Consider the following 20,502-nt stretch of genomic DNA (forward strand, 5'->3'; position numbering starts at 1 on the left):
GGTGAGAGAAACAAGAGGCTGAGAGCGTGGGCTGGGGGAGGGGCGAGGTGAAGAGCCGGGCTCCGGGGTCCCCCACGCACGGCCACCCCTCCCAGCCACCATCTGGCGCGAGGGGTTTGGCGTGGGGAGCCGCGGTGGGGCGGGGGCCGGCAGATGGGCCCAGGCTGCGCTCCAGAGTTAATGTAGGTTATGGGCAGGCGGAGGCCCCAGGCCCTGGGGATGCCTCCCAGCCAACCCGGCAAGTGGGGTTTCCATCTTCTCTCTGCCACACTCGGTGGGTCCCTAGACCTACCCAGGGTGCCAAAGAGCGGCCTTCGGCGCTCCCCGAGCGAGCGGACACCCAGCCCCCCCTGCGTCTTGTCCCCTTACCCCAAGTCCTGGCCTGGGGACTCAGGAAGGCTCTGCTCTTCTCTGGCGCTGGAGACTCCAGCCCCACAGGGTGTGCTTAGTACCTGGTAGATCTGAAACACTCTCCTCATACACGCCGGACTAACATGTCCAGAAGCTCTTGGCACACAAAGACCAAACAAAAGCATCACCATTTTCCTCAGAGGCAGGAGACGCAGAGACCCTCTCACCTGAGGAGGGAAGACATCACCACCGATTACGAAGCACCTGTTTGAAATGAATTATCCCACCGGGACTCTGCCGCCCGCTCTGGTACCCACTTGAGCTCCAGCTTTGCCCACTTTTTTATTAAGTATATTTTTATTAATTTCAGAGAGGAAGGGAGGGGGGATAGAAACATGGATGAGAATCATTGATCAGCTGCTTTCTGCACGCCCCCTACAGAGGATTGAGCTGGCAGCCCAGGTATATGCCCTAACCAAAATCGAATTGTGATCTGGTTTGTAGGCTGAAGCTCAACTACTGAGCAACACTGGCCGGGCAAGCTTTGCTCACTTTTGCTGAGCAGGAGGGGCAGACTGGGGGGCAGGAAACCGAAATTTGAAGCCTCCACATCTGGGGCTCTCCCCACTTTTCTCCCACTCCCAGCGTGTGGGCAGGAGTGAGTCCTGGAGGGTCCCAGGAACAGGAGGCTGTGAGGTGAGGGGAGGCCGGACGGCTCAGTGGGTTGGACCCAGATGGATGTCTTCTGACCCTGCCAGTAGGTAGACAGACGCTGGCCCCACCGACCTCCGCCTGCGGCCAGGGCTTCAGTTCCTCACCCTAACCTCACCCGCCAGTGTGTTTGGAATCCTGAGCCGGAACCCGGTGCAGGCCAGCTTCATGCAAGACTCCACAGCCTCCTGCGGGGGGGGGGGGGGGGGGGGGGCTCTGCAGCCCTCCCTGCCTGCCAGCTGCACAAAGCCCCCAGCAGGCAGCACCCGCACCCCCTGGCCTGAAGCTCCAAGGTTATCTTCCAGCCCTGCCCTCAGACTGACCCCGGGTTACTGGGGTGCGACAAGGGTTCCTCCCCACTGGGCAGCCCATCCCACTCCCCAGCCCCCCCCTCCGCCCCCCCCCCCCCGCCCCAGCCCTGGGACGGCGTTCTCCGCAGGGCAAATAGCACAGGTAGGAGAGCAGGGGGTGCGGAGGCGGGGAGCAGGCCTGGTTGGGGGGGGGGGGCACTTAAGCCCCAGGAGTGCCTCTGCGGTCGCCGCCGAGCAGGGGCCACGTGCAGGGAGCGGCGGCTGGGGGAGCAGCACAGAAGGCGGGGAGATTTGCAAACTGTTGCTGCCACATGGCTGCTCCATTCGCTCCATTCACATTGAAATGAGGCCGGCGCGTGCCTCATCTGCTGCCGGGCGCTGCCACGCGTCAGCCCGGCCCCGCGTGCCAACTGGGGCAGTGGGGCTGGCAGGGCCGGCGGCCGCGGGGTGCAGCCCGGCCCCGGGGCGGGAGGCGGGCAGGGTACGGAGCCGAGCCACCCTAGACACTTAGGCGCCGCGGCTCCGCGGACCTTGGCCCCGCGAATGGGAGCAAGCCAAGGAGAAAAGAGCGAGGCCAACGGGTTTCGGAGGGGGCCGGGATCGATGCCGCCGCTCCCCGCAGATGCGCCCCGGCAGCGCTACTCTCCATCTGCCGCCGCTCGCACCTGCCGGTCAATAAATCGATTTTACAATTTAATGCAGCAGCTTCCCGCCAGCCGGGGACAGATGCCGCCGCAGAGCCAGCTCCCGCCCTCCCTCCCCTCCCCTGCCAGGGCCCCCAGTGGTTAGGGCCGGGATTCCCGCCCGGCCGGCGGCCCCCCGCGGGGCCCGGTTTGCTTCTCTCTGGACTCGCTTCGAGGAAATGCCGGCTCCGGGTCTTTCCCGCGGCGCCGAGCGGGTTCCCCACAGGACAGGCCTGAGCTGGCGGAGGAGAGGAAGATGATGGCGTGGTGGCCGCCTTGAGGACCTGCTAAGGGCTTCGCGGCGTTTGAGGAGGGGCGGGCGGGGCGGGGAAGAACGCAGCAGCTGACACAGGAGAGCCCAGTGAGGAAGAGGAAGGGCTAGGACCTGGGCATGGACACCACCGAAACACTGCGTCCTGAAGAATCTTCCGGAGGGAGACGGGGAGGGTTGAGGTGCCGAGTGTAGCCCTCTCCCCAACCTACTAGGAGTCTGCCCATAAGCTTGGCATGGACCCGGCCCTTGGCACTTCCCAACTGTGTGGTTTTGGGCTTGTTCTCCGCCCTCTACACTCCCCCCATGTCATTTATTCTGGGCTTGTATGTTAACTATGCTTCTTCACCTCCGTTTTCTCATCTGTACATTAGGATAATGGTGAGAGTGACCTGGAGGGGTGATTATGCCTTTGCAGGACCCCCCAAAACACATTAACTTCCTTTTTCACAGGTGACACCCTGAGAGCCAGGGGCAGACGTGGAGGAGAGGGAAAGGAAAAGAAGAGCTGAAGATAGTCATAGGGATGAGGCAAGAGGAGCAACAGGTGAGAGAGAGAGGGAGGGAGAAAAGCCAGGTGAGGCCCAGAAAGGAGATGGGCCGAGTGGAAACCCTCGGTCTGAGAGACTTGTGGGGAGAGGGTGTGTCAAGGTTCCTGGCTGGAGAGGAAAGCCGGGAGGTTTAAGAATGGGCTTGGAGCCCTAATTGGTTTGGCTCAGTGGAGAGAGTGTCATTCTCAGGTTCCATTCGGGTCAAGGGCACATGCCCAGGTTGCGGGCTTGATCTCCAGTAGGGGGCGTGCAGGAGGCAGCCAATCAATGATTATCTCTCATCATTGATGTTTCTATCTCTCTCCCACTCTGAAATCCTTCCTTCCTTTCTTCTTTATTTCTTTTTAAAAGAATGGGCTTGGAGAAGAGACAAGGTTTGGGAGAACCAATCGCCCATGGCCTTGGCCTTCCAGAAATGGCACTCTGCCAGGGCCAAATGCGGGTCTTGAGCTGATACTCCTCGTCCTTCACAGTGTGTTTCAGAGCAGACGTGTGTAGGAGGAAGAAGCCAACTGCTGAACTGCTCTGGCCATGGAGGCTGCTGGCCACTCAGGAGGCTCTGCCCTCCCCATCACCAAGGGGGCACACGGACTGGGCTGGACTGTCCAGTGGTCCATGATTCATGACCCAAAGGTACTATGGAAAGGATGTCTGAGGCTAGCCTGTGTTGCTCAGTGGTTGAGCATTGACCTATGATGGTGGATTCCCATTTGGGACACATGAATCGGGGGCAGTTGCCAGGTCACCGCCAATGAGGCCCCTTGCCTTCAGCCGGCAGGTCACCGCCCTGCCCCTCCTCTCTCTCCTCTCCTCCTGACCAGCACCCAGAGGCCTGGGCGGGCTTCCCTCCCACACCGCTCACAGCGGGCTCACACTCAGCTCAGGGGTCCTCAGCCTCTCCCCAGCCCATTGTCTCTGCAGCCGAAGCTGTTCTCGTTGGGAAGAGAGGGCCCTGTCCATGTCAGGTGACACCCTGAGAGCCAGGGACAGACGTGGAGGAGAGGAAGGCCCCTGACGGCGAAGGAAAGGAAAAGAAGAGCTGAAGGTAGTCATGGCGATGAGGCAAGAGGAGCAAAAGGTGAGAGAGGGAGGGAGGGAGAAAAGCCAGGTGGGGCATAGAAAGGAGATGAAGGCTCAAACCCCAGTAGGGGGCATACAGGAGGCAGCCGATTGATGTTTCTCTCTCATCATTGATGTTTCTCTTTCTCCCCCTCTCTCTCCCTCTCTGAAATCAATAAAAACATATTTTTAAAAAGAAAGAAAGAAAGGATGTCCGAGTGGGTGAGACCATTATGCATGAGTCAGAGAGCCTCCTCCAGCTCCTCCTGAACCAGGAAGGCCTCCCGCCTTCTCTCTCCCAGGTTCCCAGGAGCCCGAGGACCTCGGCTCACTCCGCTTACTCCGCACGCTAATGCCTTTGTCTTCTCCAAACGCCGGGGCAGGTGGCAACTGATAGGGACAGGGCCCTCTCTTCTCAGTGAGAGCAGCTTTGGCTGCAGAGACAATGGGCTCGGGAGGGGAGAGGCTGAGGACCCCTGAGCTGAGTGAGAGCCCCCTGGAAGCCCGCCCAGGCCTCTGGGTGCTGGTCAGGAGGGAAGGGGAGAGGAGGGGCAGGGTGGAGACCTGCCAGCTGGAGGCAAGGGGCCTCATTGGAGGTGACCTGGCAACTGCCCCCGATTCATTGCCAAACCCAGGGGATGCCTGGAAGGCCAGGGCCAAGAGCTATACAGCGGGTATTTCCAGCCACAGAGGAGTCCGGGGTTTAGGGCAGACTCCGCAGCAACTTTCCCAGAGCCCCTGGCTTCCCCTTCCCTAGCTCCTTCCTGTCCCCACCCTGGCCGAGGAGCAGCAGGCTGAGGGGAAGGGAGGGAAGGTTCGGGGAGGCCTCTGCATGGAGACCCTCAGCTCAGGCCTCACCGTTCCCTCCTGCCCAGGCCCCTCAGGGCACAGAGGAGAGGACTCTGGGGAGGGCTTGCAGGCCCGGAGAACGGGGCACAGGGTGGAGGCTCTGCTGAGAGTGACGGGGCCAGAAGAGAACCTTCTGCCAGCTTGAGCTGAGGGACAGGGTGGGTATGGCACAGAGCCTGAGTTGAAAGCAAAGGTTCTAGCAGCCTTGGTCCTAGATCCTGGATCGGCTGCCCTGCCCAGAGGTTTTCCTTCCTGTCGGAGACGTTCCCTCGCCCATTCGTCCTGCCCTGGCTGTGCTGGCCTCACTGTCCTCCCTTCACGCCCTCTCCCCGGCGTACAGCTCACTGTCCCCGAAACCTCTCTTTTCTGTCAACTGACAGGTGGGGCGTTCTCGCAGCCCCCCTCCCCCTCCCCCTCAGCCCCCTTTTCTGGTTTTCCATCGGCATCCAGGCCCACGTGTCCCCTGACTCCGGTGTCCCTGGTCCTGTGTGCCCTTCACCTCCCTCCACGGAGCAGCAACTCCTCTGGAGGAAACTCTGACCTCTCCTCACTTCTTCACACAATCTCTGACCTCTGATCCCAGGTGCCACCCAGGGCCTGAAGCCAGGCGGCTCGCCCTCTGCAGCAGCAGGAACCTGGGGGTGCGGGCTGCTCGGGCCATGGTTCCTGCAGCCCCCCGGAAGGAAGGGCCAGCCCGAACCAGAAAGTGCTGTTTCAGATGCTCGCACACGCAGAGAGAGAAACCAGGGACAGGTGCCAAGTCCGGGAACAGCTGCCTGAGCAGGCGGGTCCCTGCTCCCGGGAGAAGGCCGAGGAGGAATCTGACCGCCGTGGTCAAGTAGGCAAGGGGTCTTACGCAGGAGATGGTGACTGGCTGTCTCCCTCTTCCCCCACAGTCCGAATGAGAGGAAGCAGGCTCCCATTGTGGCAGGAAGGATTGAGGTTAGACACAGGGAGAACTTCCTGTGACAGCGCCTGGACGATGTATCCCAGCTGGTAATCCAGGCTGAACTCTCCCCTGGAGCTGATGAGGACTTCATGTTGGTGATTACTAATGAGTAACTACACTGTGATTAGCAAAGAACCTCCGGCCTAGAGATTTCTCCTTGTGTCTAGACTGTCCCCAGGGAAGAAATCCAAAGACACCCGGGAGGCCCCAGGACTGAGGCCTCCTCTCAGCCCCAGGGAGGTTTTTAGACCTTAGGCCGCTGTGAGCTAATGCCACTTTGCCTCTCCTGCCGAGCCCTCTGGCTGCCATGCTCAGAAAAGCAAGCCCTCTGGAGCTGTCCAGCCCAGAATGAACTTCCAGAGCAACTGTGAGTGCTCAGGGTCTCCAACACCAGGGAGCCAGCCTGGGCGAGCTCTATCCATTTAGAAATAGACAGGTTTCAACCCTCTTGTACCCACTCACCTTAGCCTCGTGAGTCTTGCCTGGGCATCGTGAACACGCCTTTTGCTGGAGCCATTCTGCCATGCAGGTCCCTGTGTCTCCCTGTGGCCAACTCCTTTCCTCTTGCCTCCCCTTCTCTCCTTTGTGGCTTCATTCCCATTGCCACAGTCCTTCTCCAGGTGAGGAGGAAGCTGGGGAGAGCTGGGGCAAGTCCATTAAGCTGCCATCAACAGAAGAGAACGCAGCCCTGGCCGGTTTGGCTCGGTGGATGGAGCCTTGGCCTGCGGACTGAAGGGTCCCGGGTTCGATTCTGGTCAAGGGCACATGCCTGGGTTGTGGGTTTGATCCACGGTGGGAAGCATGCAGGAGGTGGCCAACCAGTTATTCTCTCTCATCATTAATGTTTCTCTCTCTCTCTCTCTCTCTCTCTCTCCCTCTCCCTCTCCCTCTCCCTCTCCCTCTCCCTTCCTTTCTGAAATCAAGAAGAGAATGCAGGCAAAAGACGTTTCACCTGGGGCAGGGCACTGTGCTCCCTGGTTAGTTTTCCCGGGGCCTGTGTGTGTGGCAGGCATGCGCAGAGTTTGGGTTCATTGGTCAACCAGCTGTGGATGAGTCTACGATGGGTCCAGCACTGGGCTAAGGTCAGTGAGGCCAAAGGGAACATTGGATTCAACTCCTGATGCTCATGGGATGTGCAGATGAAATCAAGGCTCATAAAAGGAGTGTAACAACTTATAGAACGAGGGTTCAGAGAGGGACTGGGGCCTCAAGGGACAAAGGAGGCTCTGTGGGGGAGGGGGATTGTACCGGGCCTGGAAAATACAGCAGAACTGAGATGAAGAGAAAAGAGAGGCCCTAACAGGTTTGGCTCAGTGGATAGAGCATCGGTCTGTGGACCGAAAGGTCCCAGGTTCGATCCCGGTCAAGGGCATGTACCTTGGTTGCAGGCACATCACCAGTGGGGAGTGTGCAGGAGACAGCTGAATCAATGTTTCTCTCTCATCAATGTTTCTAACTCTCTATCCTTCTCCCTCTCCCTTCCTCTCTGTAAAAAAATCAATAATATATATATATATATATATATATATATATATATATATATATATATATATATTTTTTTTTTTTAAAGAGAGGATTCCTCGCAGGGGGGATGGGGAGAGGAAAAGGATCAGGTGGAAATGAAGAAGGTACAGCTGGAGTAACCTGCTATGTGGAGGGAGTTGGACCTGAGGTTAGATAGCTAGGAAATCCACTAGACAGGTGAACTCATACTTGACTGACGGCTGGAGGGAACCAGCTGGGTTTTGAGCAGAGGAGGGTATTAATCACCGTCTGGTTGTGGCATACAGGGTGGCTTGGAGCATGGAGGTGCAGCAGGAAAGCCGGGGGCAACCAGAGGCCTCTATGGCTGGTGGCCAGGTGCTCACCGATGCCTAGGCCCTGCCCCTGAGATGGCTGGCCCCTGAGAATGCCAGACCTCTGCTGACCAGGCTCATTGGTCCCTGCCAGCGGCTGTTCTCCCCGCTCACCCCTGCTTCCCAGATAGAGTCCTGCACAAATGACCGGCTCAGGGCTTCCCTGGCTCCTATCCTGAGATTGGGGCCCGCTTTGGCCATGCCTCTCTCCCAGCCAGCCCTCCCCCTGCCTCCCTTTTCTCTCAGAGGCCCAAGGCCCTGCCTGGCCGCCCAGGCTTGGCGGAAGAGGATAAAGGGCTGGCTCACCCACAGAGGGAGAGCAGAGGTATCTGTAAGGAATGAGCGGGGGCCCTGCATCCAGAGGCTCAGGGTGGGGTGAGCTCTCACGGGCACTTAGAAAACCCCATACTCTATAGTCCAGGGCTTGAATTCCTCCAGGGACAGACCCCCACCCCCAGGAGATAGTTTGATCCCTGTTGGTGAGATGGGTCTGGCCATAGGAAGGGCATCCTCTTGCTGATCTGCGAGTCCCGCTGTGGTCAGTGTGGGCTGGTGGTATGGGCTGGGCCTCACTGAGGGGCTTGTGGAATGGCTCTGCCAGAGGGAGGGTCCCCCAGCCTCTTAGGTCCAGGTGGCTCTGCTGGGTCCCCCACGCCCCCGCTGCGCCTGCTTGGCGCCCCGGGCTGGGGCAATCTAAGCCTGAGAAGTGCCAGTCCGTTCCCAGCTCAGCCCTGGGGGGTGGGGCAGCCAGGGTGAGGCCAGCCCTTCTCAGCCTCGCGGGGAGGCCAGGCTGTGGTCAGCCTGCCCGAAGGCCGGCCCTCCCCGCGCTGAGATCATCGCCCTCCGGCCCCCCTGGCAGCCCCCACCCCCAGCTGAGCTCACTGGCCTGGTCCTCTGGGGGACATTGTTGTCTCCGGCCCCTCCCCCGGGCTCAATGAGCTGTTTGTTGGCATGTCCGGCTAGGGCAAGGGGAGGGCGGGCACAAGACGCCCCGCACACAATGGGGATTCCGTCCATTCTGAGGTGGCTGCGGGAACCAGGCTGGCTTTGTCCCCGGGACCCTCATTCCCACCATTTAGCGGAGCCGGAACTCCAGGCGGAAGGCCCTGTATAAGAACAACAATGTCGTCACCCCGTCTGGGGGGGCGGGCGCTGCAGGCCAGGCCTCCGGGCCCGGGGGACCCACAGTCTGGGGCAGCCTGGGGGGCGCTTGGGACTGGTCTAGGACTGAGGCTGGGCCTCCATCTGAGGGCGACTCGGGAAGCAGATGGGCGCCCCCCCCATCCCCCCACCTGCCTGCCAGCCCATCTGCAGCCTGCACCGAGCATTGGAAGGGGCTGCCTGGCACACCCAGCTCTGCTCGGCTCCTCCACGGGCAGAGAGGATCCCTAGGGTGCATCCTGCAAGCCCCGCTGGAGGCCGAGCCACGGAGGGGCTGAGTGAGGGGGCGTCTGACCGGCAGGCCTTTCTGCATCCAACTGGGGCAAAGGCCTTTGTTCGGAGCGGGCTCAGCCCTGCCTCTGGGCCTCCAGCCCGGCCTGTCTGCCCCGTAGGAAGTGGCGCTGGCCTCTTGGACAACAAGTGTTTATGTTCCAGGGCGGGGGGCAGGGGCGGACAGGACGTCACAGAGTTTCCCTCCTGCCCGGGGCGGCAGCGGTTCTCACAGTCTGGGCACCGGTGACATCACCAGCCTTTCCTCCTCGGCCTGGCCTCCTTACCTCCTCCTCCCCTGCGCCCCGGGCTCTGACCGGGCCACACCGCTCTGGAGCTCCTGCTTCCGGCCTGCGCACCTCTGAGCGGCCGCCCCCCGGAGGGCCTGGAGAGCGGCCGGAAGTGTTAGCTCAGACCCCCACCACTGCCCTTGGCGTCCAGGCTGAGCCTAGGAACGGCCCTCCTGTGCTCGTTCTCACCAGAGCGGCCGGTATCCCGCCCGGGCCACTCCGAGTGCGGCGCTGGCCCTTTAAGGGTCTTGGGAAGCCAGAACAACAGGAAATCCAAACGGCCTCATTAGGCAGCTCGGAGCTCAGCACAGTAATTAGTGCCCTGAAAACAAAACAAGGAAAAGCAGGTGGTGGTGCCCCCCCTCAATCTTGGCTGCCCCTGGTGTGGCCTGTTAGTACCCAGAGCGAGGCAGCTGGGGTAGAGCCCCCCCCCCCCAAGCCCCCTCACCCCACGCTGCCGAAGCCTGCTGCCCGCTGCCCCGGCCGAGAGTCAGAGCCTGAGCCGCTGGGGAGAGGCTTCTCGGCCAACTGTTTCCCCCTGGAGGGACGGGGCCCCAGGGACACGCACGGCTTCCCCTCGCCCCAGCCAGGTGGCGGCTTGTCCGTGCATCTTCCACCTGCTTGGAAGGCTATGGTGGGGGCTGGGAGCCGGCTGGGCTCCTCCAGAGGGAAGGGGAGACCCTGTGAGGCCCAGGCCAAGAAGGCCCCTTAGGAGGAGGGAAAAGCCTGCTCCGGGGCCCTGCCTCTCAGGCTCTCGGGATCCTTAGGTGGACGTGACACTTGAGCAGAGGGGTGGGAGCCCACGGGCCCTCTGGCCAGACCCCGGGGACCTGACTAGGAACAAAAAGAAACCCTGGTGAGTTCTCGTCAGCCAGGCTGCGGCCCCAGCCCATGCTGCCCTGCCCCTTCCATTTGGTGCGATGGGAACCCCACTTTGTCCCTGGCCCCTGAAATACCTTCCTTTATTTTTCTGTTAGGGGAGGGACATACTATGTTCTACTTAGGAAAGAAATATTCCTTCAAGGGTTCCGGGAAGGTTTCGGGGAATTGGAAGGGCACTACGGTGTGATGGCTCAGGACAGCCCGGCCTCGGTGCTGTGAAGGCCTTTGAGAGGAGGGACTATGGCTCTTTGGACGTGATTCCCCCCGAAGACCTAGCACTTAGGTGCCTGCTACCTGCTTATAAACAATAAAAAACGAACCGGAATGGTCTCTGACTTCAAAGTTGAACCATGGAAGCCCAGTATCTGGCACAGCACAGCAGCAACAGCCTGGTAGGGATCCCCAACCTTTAGGGAAAATGACAGCCCCTGTGCTCAGAGCGGGGGCCCGAGGCTTTGTGCAGAGCAAGGCTGAGGGCACTGTAAGGGAAGAAGCCTGGGTCCTCTGAGAATCAGGCTGGAGATGACACTGGGATGTGGGGGATGCTGAGCGGGAGAGCTGGACAAAGTGGGGTTCTAATCACAGTGAGTGGGACTGACTATGGGCAGGTTTCTGGTCACGCTCCTGTTGGCTGAGAACAAAGACCCAGGCATCATTGCCCTGGGAGGAGGAGGAGGAGGAGGAGGAAGAAGAGGAGTAAGGAAGAAGAGGAGGAGAAGGAGGAGGAGGAGGAGGAGGAGGAGGAGGAGGAGGAGGAGGAGGAGTAAGGAAGAGGAGGAGAAGGAGGAGGAGGAGGATGAGAAGGAGAAAGAGGAGGAGGAGGAGGAGGAAGAAGAGGAGTAAGGAAGAAGAGGAGGAGAAGGAGAAGGAGGAGAAGGAGGAGGAGGAGGCGAAGTGGAGGAGGAGGAGGAGGATGAGAAGGAGAAGGAGGAGGAGGAGGAGGAGAAAGAGCTATGGGAAGGGGCCGGGTAACCCAGAACCTGCTCTGGGGTTAAGCAGCTGGCCTCCAGCTGGGCAGAGAACTCTGCGGGCACCTCTGAGGCCACAGCTAGGTGGCAATTTCTGAGGGGCTCCAACCTGGAACCGAGGGGCCAGCCAGCAAGTGACCAAAGGGTCACAGGGTCACAGAGCAGGGATTGCCAGCCTTGACGACACACAAGAACCACTGGATAACTCCCTAGAGATTCTGCTGTAACTGCTCTGGGATGAGGCCTGGGAGGCACTGGTGTTTTCTGAAAGCTCCCTACGTGACCCCGTGTGCGGCCGCGGTTGGGAACCACTGCTCGCTGGGAGCTCAGGGCTCTGCTTCAACTCCCAGGCCCGCACCTGCCCCTCGAGGCCACACCCATCGGAGCAAATAGCACAAGTGTCCTGGGCAGAGGGAAATGGGCACCGGAGGCTCCTAGGCCTGGGGGTGGGGCTCTGGAGAGGCCCTCCCCTTCCTCACCCCTTAACCCTCAGTGGAAAGTTACCCGGGGAAGCAGCTGTGGGCAGAGCAGGCCAGCAGCCTGGGGGAGGGGTGCCCGTGGGGAGCAGCACCCAGGAGAAGGAGCTGGGCCCCCGGGAGGGAAGGACAGGGGTGGACTCGGAGCACCTGAGCTGAGGGGCCTGCTCCGTGCAGGGATGTGTGACGGTCTTGAATCATTTCCCGGATATAGCTTAACAGCCTGGACTTCAAGGTTTTTGTGGGGGAAATCTTTTTTCCAAGTTCCTCGATCTGTCACTCCCCTCCCCCCACGGCAGAGAGGCCTGGACCAGTGTCCTCTCCGCTCCCCCTCAGCTCCCGGCCCCGGCTCCTCCGCCGAGCTCCCTGGACATTGTTTCCCGCCTCAGGAAGTCTCTGATGCCCTGCGCTGGATTTTGTTTTCCTTGTTATCGGGACAACTAATATTTTTTCCTGTGCGGAAAAAAAAGAGATTTTCCCAAGCAGATTACAGCTGTCAGTGAGGGGGGAGGGCACTGGCCATCGAGCCCTCCCTCCACCCTCCCCCTCCGCTGCTCTCACAAGCTGAGCTTTCCAGTGAAGGAGGAAGCCGGCCCTCCGCCAGCCAGGCTGGAGCAGGGGCAGTCTGGCCGTGGCAGGAAAGACCGTCCTCTGCCGGTGGGCCCCGCTCCCCGTTAGCAGGGTTAACCCATGGGCCGGGCCAGGTGTGCCAGCACAGGGAGAGGGTCCGGGGGAGAAAGGCAGGCTGCCCTCGCACCTCCAGCACAGACTTACTGATCTGCCCCCCCCACACACACCTAAACAGCTATGCTGTGAGCATGCAGATGAGATAAAGTATCTGAGTCAATGTCAAGGCTTCTTAAGACTTTCCAAGTTCCTCCATCTGCCATACCTGTGTAACCTGCCTGAGGCCCCCACAGCCAGCAAACCGGAAACAGAGGCTGCCACTGAGCAAATACTCTTCGGATGGCACACCCCAGGCCCACATGTACATGTGTGAACCACGTGACACACACACACACACACACACACACACACACACACACAGGGGCCTGTGCGTCCTTCCTTTTTGAACATCCCGTTTCTCCATTGGGGTGCGGAGGTTCTAGGGACAGGCTGCCCGGGCCCTCGGATGGGAGCTGAGCACGGCCACGGCTGCGGCAATAGCGCCCGATCTAAAATGACCACGTTTCTTTCACGCTGACAACAGCAAATAGCAGGGCTTCAGATGTGGGTGACTCAGTTCTTTGTGGTTTGCAATGGAGTAAGAGACTAGCCCCAGCCCCTACCCCCAGCCCTGGCCCTCCTGCCAGGTGGATGGTCTGCCCTGAGAAGCCCTCCCGCCCTCTCTGTCTGTGGGGTAGGCTCCTGGTGTGTGTGTGTGTGTGTGAGTGAGCAAGGTCACCTGTGAAGGGGGGACTAGGAGGGCTTCTATTTAGACTTATTTTTTAGGTAAAAGATAAACGTTAATATATATATGTTTTGACTGTAGTGCATATTCTTATACATAAATATTCATAATAAAAAAGTTTGGAGACCACCCCGCTGGGAGATGAGTGAGGGCTTTCTATCCCGCAGGAGCTGCTCAGATTGGATGCTGGGTGAGGGGAGGGAGGGTGGAGGAGGGGCTGGTGAGGGCTGGGTACCGGATGGTTTGGACCTGGTGAGACTACCAAATGTCACCAACAGCGTGGACCTTCCTGGCCACCCCCGCCCCCACACCCTCTCCACCCCGAGCCCTCCCTCCTGCCCGCCCATCCCCAGGCCTGCTTAAACCCCACGTGGGCTCTGGAGTCTTTGGCTGCCACGCTTCCCGAAGGGAGAGAGCGGTCCTGTGCGATACCACCCTCGCCCTCAGGCCGCAGTGTGGCTGGGGTCCCGGCAGCTGCCCTGCGGCTGTGTCACCCCCAGGAGAAAAGTCCCTGGCGGGAGGCGGCCCTCTGCCGGGAGCTGTTTCCTCACCCGGCCAAGGTAAGAAGAGGGGATTTCCAGCCGGTCCGCTGCGCTAGCCGCAGTCCGGGGGCTCCTCTCCTCTCACGCAGCCCAGGCCCGGTGGGCACACAAACTCCTTAGACCCAATAGTTGGCAAAGGGACACAGGGGCACTGCGTCAGCTAAGCCCACAAGCCTCCGCTGATGGCTCTGAGCTCCGGAGGGAGCCGAGCCCGGGCAGGACCCCATGGCTGCGCCTGGAACCAGCAAGGGCCCAGCTGGGGAAGACCCCGATGGGCACGCTGGGCTGGAAATCCAGGGCCGCTCTTACTCATGGGTCTGTGGGCAGTGACTCAAATCGATGAATGCCCCGTGCCTAACCTTAATCTGCCTGATTCTAGTGGTCAGGGGAATGCAGGCCTCAGTCTCACCCTCGAAGGCTTTCCGAACCGGCTGGCACTTCCAAGGATACTGGAAAGTCAAATGTGGGCCCCTTCGGAGCTGGGGGCCAAGAGCTCACAGCCCAGACACTGTGTCCTGGAAGCCTGACCCAGGAGGAGAACCGTGCCCTGTGTCCCTGCGCTGTGGGCAGCTGGGCAGGGTGTGTGTGTGTGTGTGTGTGTGTGTGTGTGTGTGTATGCAGTCCTGGGGGCAGAGTGAAGGGAGAGGAAGGCAGTTGTGGTGACCCAGCTCCAGTGTCAGCCGCTCAGGCCCAGGCACAGGCTTAGAAAGCAGCTAGACTCCTACTTCACCTCATGGAGGTTCTACTGGGCACCAGCCATTTGCGAGTTTCAGTTCGTTGCCTGGTTTGTGTTTGCTCTGTGCAGTGCATGGGTATATGTGCTTGGTGCACATGTACACATGTGTGTAGGCTGTGTGACTGAGGTGTCTGATGGAGAGAAAGGCAGGGACTCGTGCAAGACCCCTGAGCAGGAGAGAATCTGAGAGCTGAATTAATAAATCCAGCCACCTTCAGTGCAGGCTAGCAACGTGCCGTGATAACGTACATGCGTTATCACCAACCTACACAGCGGCCAATCCTCTGAGAAAGGTTATCTCTGTTTTACAAATCGATAAACGGAGTGAAGCTTAGAGAAGTTCAATGCCCAGCCAGAGGTCACGTAGTGAGTAAATCTAGGTCAGGATTTGAACCCAGGTCAGCCTAAGGCCAAGGCACAGGTCTCTCCAGCACGCTCTCTCAGCACGGTCCTCCTCAATTAAGTCCCATCTGCTCCTTGTCTCAGGCCTTGGCTGGCCTGGTCCGAGGTGACAGGCCCTTCCCCTCCCCGTTTCCCCTTTCCTCCAGTCAAGATGGCAGAGCAGAGCCTGTTCAAGGCCTCACACAGCCCGGGATGCGGGCCTAGACCTTCGCACATCGTCAATCCCCGGTTCAGAGGTTCAGAGAGGGCCTGGCTGGCCCTGGGCAGGATCAGCTAGGGCTGAGCTGGGGCAGCTGTTTACAGTAAACAGAAAGCTCCTGAGGAAGGAAGGAGGGGAGGGGCTGGGGTCGTCATGGAGACAGGGACTAGGAGCCAGGCCTCTGCTCTGATTCACAACTGGTAGTCATCCCTGCCCCTTCTCCAGCCAGAGGAGGCCCAAGGAAGGTCTGGACTGGGCAGCCTGAGAGGAGAGGCAGGCCGGCCGGCAGGGACTCAGGCCAGCACCACGGAGAACCACGCTGCCACCTCACTGTGTGTTTCTACTTGTTTTTTTAAAAACATATTTTATTGATTTTTTTACAGAGAGGAAGGGAGAGAAATAGAGAGCTAGAAACGTCGATGAGAGAGAAACATCTCCCATGTCTCTTGCACACTCCCCTACTGGGGATGTGCCCGCAACCAATGTACATGCCCCTGACCGGAATCGAACCCGGGTCCTTTCAGTCTGCAGACCGACGCTCTACCGCTGAGCCACACCGGTTTCGGCAATGTTTCTACTTGTTAACAGTAACATCTACTGTGTGTTGGCTTGTACAGCAGGCATGGCCCTGGGCCCTTGAGAACATGCTTTCTTATTTAACTTTAACAACAACCAGGAGGTCGGTACAATAATAGCTTCTACTTTACAGATGAGGAAATTGACATTCAGCGAGATTACGCCGTTTGTTAAGGTCACACAGCTTGTAAGTGGCGGTAAAAATTTTGGATCAAGCACTTTTCACCCAGACAGATAGGAGATAAGCCAGGCAGTGAAGTCCGGAGTCCCCCGGCTCGCGGGGAAACTGAGTCCCTCGGAGTTTCCCAGGCTTCTGGCGTTAGTCAAAGAGATCGCTGGGGACAGAACCCGTGTGTTCCAGCCCTAACCACCAGACCACACGGCTTCTCCATGGCTGAAGCTGGGAAGGTCCAAAGAGAAACTCCCTTCCCAGCCCCAGCCTGGAGTGTCGACTCCTCCCCAGCCAGCAGGCTGCCCCTGCGGAGGCCAGGCCGGGCCCGGGTACTGCGGGGGGGTGCTGGGGGGTTTCTGCCCACACATATGGTTTCCAGGCTCCAGGGGATGACAGTGAGGCCCGTAGGGACGGAAATGGGGGATCTGTAATGACAAATTTAGACTGATTACTTAAAAAAAAAAAAAAAAAAAAAGCAGAGAAACCCTAAAAAATAAAAGCAAAAATCCCGCTAGAAAACCGAAGGGAATTGTCTGATTGTGAAACTGCGTGCCGTGAGGCCCAGCGCGCTCAGCGTGGAGCGGCCTCGGGGCTCTTCGGACCCGGCTCCGCGGAGTGGAGGGCTCTTCGGGCTCCGGACTCCGTGGCAGAGGGCGGGCGCTGCCTGCTGTCCCGGTGTCACCCGCGGGCTCTGGGACCGGGAGGAAGCCAGGAACGCACCTGGGAGGACGGCTGGACATCCAGGAGCACTTGCTGGGGCGCATCCTTCAGACAGCCAGACTCCCAGGGTCCCTCAGCCCACAGGGGGAGCTGCCCGGGGAGGCTCCGGCTGGTCCACCCCCAAGAACATGAGAAAGGAGGAGCTCTGAGGTGCGTGCTTGGGTGTCTCTGAGTCTCACCCGAGGGAAAGGACCAGGACAGAAGGTAAAAGAGAGGACAGCTGCTTGGGATTCTGGCCTGTAGCAGGCCTGGGGGTCAAAGGTCAAAGGGGGACTTCCTGAGGCTCCCGGGGGAGTGCCAGCGCTCCAGTCAGCCCGGCTATTGTGCAAGCCCTGGCTGGACCGTGAGGGCAGGCTGGCAGAGGGGCCGGCCTGGCTCGGCCTCCTCGGTCATCCTGTCCGCCTCTCTCCTCCAGAACCCCAACCCGTCCCCCAAGGTAGGTGCGCCCCTGTCCCACCTGCGCGGCTGTATCCTTCCTACCTGCCTGAGGGCTTCCTCTCAGCCGCAGCCGCAGCCTCTCTTCCCCACCATCGCCACGTTCGAGAACCAGAAAAACCTTTTCACCGAAGCCTCTTTCGATTCCAGCCTGATTCCCAGAGGGACCAGAGGGGTTTCCGCGGGAAGAGCCATGGCAGGGCTCACGGGTGCCCTGTGAGGCACAGAGAGAGCAGGAGAGAGAGCAGCCGGGGAACTGCCCAGGCGCCAGGCCCCGGGCCCCGGGCCCCTGGCAGATGTGCTTCACTGCTCTGGCCTGAGCTTCACCTTTCACGGGCGAAGAAATTGAGGTTCCGAGGGTGTGATTCAGCTGGCGGCTGGTGGACGGCCGAGCAGAGACCCGCGCTTGCTCTTTCCAGATCACCTCCCTGGCCCTCGCACGACCCGCTTGGATGAGGAACGACCGCAGTGAGGGGCCTGGGACAGTGGTTGGCTCCCAAATCCGCTGCTGACTGACGCTCAGTCTCCTGGAGAAGGGACGGGATCCTGGATGGCGCCTAGTGCCGCCACCCGTTTCTCCCGAGATCTGGCACCTGTCAAATCAGAAGGTGGGACTGGCAGCTCGGTGATTTTCAAGCTGGATTCTTGGGCACCCTGGCCTCCCCTAGAGATAGAGATGGGAGAGGACAGTGGATAGGGGCGTGCCTCTCCCCCAAGCCTGGCTTCCAGCAGGGAAGCTTATGAAGTTCAGGCGTTGGGACATCCATGCAAGTTTTTACAGAAACAAAGGTCCCACGTCCCCCCACAGCCTTTCTCGGAGGCCTCTGCCGCTCTGACATCCTGGGAGCCGTGACCTAGGAAGTTCAGGCCCTGGGTTGGCAAGAGGAGCCAGAGGATCTGGTGAGGGAAACGGGCCAGACCGTGGCTGGGCTTCTGGCCCTGTGAGAGGAAGCAGGTCGAGGTCAGAGCTGTGAGATGGGGCTACGGCAGCGGAGGCCAGCTGCAGGGCTCCGGCACCTGCCTTCACACCTGGGAAAAGCAAACAGACCTTTGGCCATGGCGGGCAGCCTGGGAACCTCCCGGTGGCCAGACCACTGCCCCTTCCTCTTTTTCTGAAGGCCTGCCTGGGCTTGTTCTCTGCGGATATTGGTTGCTGATCGCCAACCTGGGGCCGCCCTCGCCTCCCATGGCCTCACGGCTCCTGCCCGCCCAGTTCGAGGGCTACTTCAAGGCGAGAGCTGAGAAAAGGCAGAGCTGCTCTGGAGAGAGAGCACCACGTCAGAGGACGTTCAGCCACAGGGGCAATAATCCCTCGGAAAGAAGAACCTTCTTGATGCCCCTTGAATGGGCCATCCCAGACCATCCCATTCTGCCTCAGTTTTCCCTTTGGAAATCCGGGCGTAAGAATGGTTTCCCTCTCCTGCTGGCTTCCGCGCCCCCTGACTGGATATAATCACCTCCGTGTTCCAGGTGGAGGCTCCAGCTGCCCAAGAACTGGATCTGGCCTCCTGCTTCTGTCCCGCTGCCCACCCGGGCCTGCCTCTGACCACCATCCACCCTCAGCCTGCCGCAGCCGCACTCCACAGAAGCAGGGCTGCCAGCAGGGTCCTTTGTGGTGCTGCTCCCTTGTGGCACTGCCTAGGGGCCCCACCATGGGGCAACAGATGGACCTATGGTCTCTACAGAACAATGGTGGGGGAGGGGCCCTGGCATTGCCCGCCCCAAACAGGAAGCGCTGCATGAGCTTCAAAGAACTGGCAGGGCCGAGGGGCTGGAGCCAGTGCCAGGACTGGCGGCTGCCTAAAGAGATGCCTGCCAGCTCGGGTGCCCAGCCTGCGGTGGGGGTGGGGCTGCAGTGGCGAGGGCAGCTGGGTCCTGGGCAGAGGATGCCTCGCAGGTGACCCGGGCGGGCGGGGGCGGGCTGCGGGCAGGGGCTCGGACGCTGGGCCGTTTCCCGGCTCCCCGGCCGCTGGCGGCGGGGCTGCGGGGTCTTTCCCAGGCCGCAGTGGGCCTGGCCCTGCAGCAAGGAGCCATGAGGGGCAGGGCTGGCACCAAGCCTGCCGCCCACTCCCTGCCTCCTGCTCCCAGCTGCTCCGCTCAGAGCCTTTTCCTCTCCACTTCCTGTTCACACAGGGGGGGGCGGGAAGTGGAGGGAGGAAGTTGGGGGGAGGTGGGGAGGGGGGGACCCATTGAATAAAAGGAATTAACCGTTTCCCTCCTCTGACCTCTGGGAATTTCCGCCTGTGAAAGTGTCTCGAAGAATCTGCAGAGCTGGGGGAGTGGGGGGGAGGTGTACCCCTCACGCCCCCACCCACCCAGTGGGGCCGGATAAGTCCCTCCGGGCCCCTAACCTTTCGTTTCCCTGGCGCCAGGGGGGGCGCCCGGGAGACGGTGGCTTTGTGGCCCCCAATGGGCCCGGTGCCTGCCATCCAAGCCCTGGGGGCAGGAACTCTGAGGGTCGGTGGTCCCTGGGGAATGAGTCCACACCAGGCTGCCCAGACTGTGCCCGGAGCCCTCCCTGCCAGGGCCGGTGCCCTTGGCCAGCCTGCCTCGGGGACAAGAGGAGGGAGGGTGGCCAGGCGGGTGAGCCAGGCCTGACTCCGGGCTGGCACACCCTCCGAGGGCCACTCCCCCGGGCGCTGTGGGAGGGAGCCGGCGGCCGGGGAAGCCAGTAGACAGCGTCCCCTAGTGTCCTCTGCCAGCCCGCGGGGCGGCTCCCCAGGGGCCTCTCAAGGGCGGGCCTCAGGAAGCACCTGCTCCCAGGACCAGCGGCCGCCCTGCATCTCCCCCAGGTGGCTTCCTTGTTTACAGGCCTCCTGCCCTGATCCCAGCGTCACTGCCTCTGGCCACTCCTTCTATTTCCAGTGGCCGCTCCAGGAGCAGCTCATTCATCTTGGCCGCTGCCCACACCGCTCCACCCCCCCTCGCTGGCCCTCCCCCAGGCTTAGGGCCAAGGCCCTGAGGGCCTTCTCTCTCCCCTTCGTTCCAGGCCTTGCTTGGCTTCCAGGGATCTAAGAGCTGTGGCTTCCCGTTGCCCTGACTCAACGGAACCCCTCTCTCTCTGTCAGTGCCAGGGAAACCTGGGGCCTTTTTCCAGGAATGAGGAAGCCGCCCGGGACCAGATGGGCAGGCTGAGAGAGGACAGAAGGGGCAGGGGCGTCCCGGGCTGTCTTAGCCAAGTTCTCGGGGAGGAGGGGGCGACAGGCAGTGTTTGTTTAACTAGCATATTAGGCCCCCATTATGTGCACAGACAGAAGCCCCAAGCTGTTCTAAGTAGGGAAGGGACCGTGCCAGGGGCAGGCCAAGGCTTAGACCCAATATGTACAAATGGGAGGGGGCGGGGGGAGGTACAACACCCCGGGTCCTCTACTGGGCACGTGTAGGTGTGCGGAGAGCCTGAGGCCCATGGGGAGAGGGAACAGGAGCCTTCCAGATCTCCCTGGATCGGGAAAGGAACAGGATTCTGATGTCCTCTGCTTACCCAGTGAGACCCCCCCCCTCACACACACACACACATACACACACCCACACACACACACACACACATACACACACACACACACACACTCCCACTCTCACTTCTGGGGGAACATGGGGAATCTGAGGCTCATCGGAGAGGCAGCTTCCAGCCCCGTAGGCTGGCAGAGCCTTGCTGCTGTTCCAGTGGTTGG

The 20,502-nt window shown here is 60.5% G+C and overlaps 1 long non-coding RNA gene across 1 annotated transcript; it reads right to left on the bottom strand.

Moving 5' to 3' along the window:
* Positions 1–17,658: 17,658 nt before the first annotated feature.
* Positions 17,659–19,208, bottom strand: LOC311632998. The gene is made up of 3 exons (XR_014796877.1): positions 19,183–19,208; positions 17,880–18,090; positions 17,659–17,770 (listed from the first exon to the last, which is right to left on the bottom strand). It is a non-coding gene; the product is annotated as an uncharacterized lncRNA (long non-coding RNA).
* Positions 19,209–20,502: the final 1,294 nt, after the last annotated feature.

This window comes from Pipistrellus hanaki (assembly GCF_964339955.1).
Source record: "Pipistrellus hanaki genome assembly, chromosome: 1".
NCBI classification, from domain to species: Eukaryota; Metazoa; Chordata; class Mammalia; order Chiroptera; family Vespertilionidae; genus Pipistrellus; species Pipistrellus hanaki.